This window comes from Littorina saxatilis, unplaced genomic scaffold (assembly GCF_037325665.1).
Source record: "Littorina saxatilis isolate snail1 unplaced genomic scaffold, US_GU_Lsax_2.0 scaffold_1631, whole genome shotgun sequence".
Classification (NCBI taxonomy): Eukaryota; Metazoa; Mollusca; class Gastropoda; order Littorinimorpha; family Littorinidae; genus Littorina; species Littorina saxatilis.
Genome location: NW_027129345.1, coordinates 20,001 through 23,124, shown reverse-complemented (window position 1 = coordinate 23,124; position 3,124 = coordinate 20,001).

Below are 3,124 nucleotides of genomic sequence, written 5' to 3'. Positions count from 1 at the left end.
CACACACCTTAGTGCACGTGCCAACCGCGTAGCCTCTGCGCTGAGCGTGGGAACGTAGGCTAGAGTTTATTATGTCAGGGCGAACCCCTGGATTGGGGGTTTCTGAGTGTAGTTGATCAGTTTGGGGCAGGATTTCCTTTTCCCTTTAGATCTGATATACACCAAGGACAGTTTACGAATGCTGGAACCAAAGATCTCCAGTAGAAGACCTTTGCTGGAACGACGGTCCAATCCACATGCTTACTGAAGATATTCTGTTATGAGGGTCTTATTTCATGTTAAAAAACAACAAACAAAAAAACTGGTCAGATCTGAGATGTTGAACCAAACTTTTGTCGAGAGAGAAATTCGCGTTTTATGCCCTCACGGCAAAGCCATTAGGGGCATGTTCCCGTGTTTTAACCCGACTTTAGATGAGATACACGACAAATGTATGCGCGTTTTAGTGGTATCAGCCATCTGCACTTATGGCAGAACGATCAAAATCTTTTAATTGCCACTGTAGTGACACGGGGGTGGGACATGGATACATATAAAGTTGACCCGTCTGCACATACAGTTGACCCGTCCCGGCCCGGATTCGAACCCGCGACCTTGGGATCACATGTCCAGTGCTCTACCACCTGAGCTACCTCTTAGAAGTCGGTCATGCTATACCCATAGTCTTTGGTATACATTGTTCTTGGTTAAATAGCCATCTAATAAAACCTAACTCGACCATCAGTCCTTCCCTTAATTCCTGGCTATTTGTGAGCCGTTGTGACGCTGACATCTTGGTCCCGCCGTCATATTACGACTGATTATCGGCCTCGTTGATCTTGTATAAACTCCACACTGAATAAATAAACACCCTTCGATAGCACTGATGAGCGACCTTGGGTACCTTACACTCATTGGGCCATTTTGTCCAACCAAGGTTTTGTATATAACTTAGAAATTTGATTCATCCGAAAATGTTTCCCTTCTCATTCAAGGGACGTAACCACTCGGTACACGTTTTCTAAGAAATCGATTTTTGGGGTGAAATCTATTAAATGTCACCACCAATTTTCTTCACATGCAAGACATGACACTGACATGCTTTTCGTCCTTAAATAATTTCACTTCATTGATTTTACAAGGAAACAACATTTCAGGCTCGAGTATATATCGAGGGGGTAATATTACGGCGGGGCCAAGATGTCAGCGTCACAGTCATCAGTTGTTCCTGTTGAGCAAGATGTTTTAAAATGCCGCAACCACCGCATCACATTCACCACGACACAATTCGACAGTGGCACAATCGTTGTAGTTCCTTTTGTTTTGTTATGTGTTCCGTAATGTTCCAGTCTACAGCCACCGCCACCCCACCCTTCCCCTCTCCACCTCAATTTCCCCCGTCCCGCCCCCCCCCCCACCCCACCACCCACCCCCACCCCACACTTCCTTTCCCCAATCAAAAAACTCCTAACGCTGCAAATACTTTCGATTTGTTCTTTTCTTTTCTACCCCACCCGCCCCCCCCCCGCCCCACCTCCATTTTGTGTGTTTGTTTCCACCAAGCTTTTTTTCAGGAATGTTCTTCTCCAGACGCAATCAAGTATTTTTACAGCAAAAAGGACATATTTCTTAGGTCGTGCAGAGTAGGGTTTGAAAAGAAAGGGGAAACAAGGGGGAAATGCGATATGCTTTTTTAACGGTCGTGACATTTCAGTTTTCTGATAAAAAGCCGCTTGCAAAACATAAGGCTGCAAGCATTTGTAAGCAACGTGGTGCAAGTTTGCTGCTGTTTCTGCGCACAAGTCCCGTAGCGAGGACACTTGAGGAGGATTGCGCGTTTCAGTTTCCTGATACAAATCCGGTTTCAAAAACGGATGGCTGCATTTGTGAGCAACCCGGACTAAGTTTGCTGCTGTATTCTGAGTAAAACCCCACAGTTATGTCTCTTGTGCAGGCTTGCATTTCCCTTTTATGATAAAGAAACACACAGACACATACACAGACACACACACATACACACACACAGACACACAGACACACACACACACACACATACACACACACACACACACACACACACACACACAGACAGACACACACACACAGACATACACACACACAGAGACACAGACACACACACACACACACACACACACACACACACAAACGCACACACGCACTCACACATAAACACACAAACAAACCTCTCGACGACGACACTTTTTATTTTCTCTACGATTCTTTGAAAAAGATTACCGAAACCTCTCCAACTGTTCACACAAAAAACTACCTGCCTGACAAAACAGCCCCGCACTTACGCGATCGTCTCAATTAAGAAAACCCCTGGTGAGAATTCTGACGGGCGAGATTGATACAACAGAATGTAGCTCCTTCATTCTGGTATTTCAAGACTTTTTATAGACCTTAATGAGGGTTAAATGTAAATTTCCTGCGCTGTCTTAATCATTCATAAAATGGCCAGTTTTGTTACTCATTCGGCGGGGATGCAGCTCAGTCGGTAGCGCGCTGGATTTGTATCCAGTTGGCTGCTGTCAGCGTGAGTTCGTCCCCACGTTCGGCGAGAGATTTATTTCTCAGAGTCAACTTTGTGTGCAGACTCTCCTCGGTGTCCGAACACCCCCGTGTGTACACGCAAGCACAAGACCAAGTGCGCACGAAAAAGATCCTGTAATCCATGTCAGAGTTCGGTGGGTTATAGAAACACGAAAATACCCAGCATGCTTCCTCCGAAAAAGGCGTATGGCTGCCGAAATGGCGGGGTAAAAAAACGGTCATACACGTAAAATTCCACTTGTGCAAAAAAAAAAAACCCACACGAGTGTACGTGGGAGTTTCAGCCCACGAACGCAGAAGAAGAAAAAGAAGTTACTCATTCAACTTTTTTTTAAGCCGCCTTTATGTAATAAAGCGGCTATTAGGTTTCACTCTGTCTGTTTGGGTGTTTGTTTGTCTACAGATTAGACTTGTATCTCTGGTACCCTCTGTGTATTCTGTGTAGACCCTTCCACCAGCATCTTAGACCACTCTTTGTACATTTTCTTTTAATAGATGATTGTCATTTGTTTTACCTCATGTCTGCCCTGCGTGTGATGGTGTGATCGTGACTGCTGTAGTGTGGGCGTGT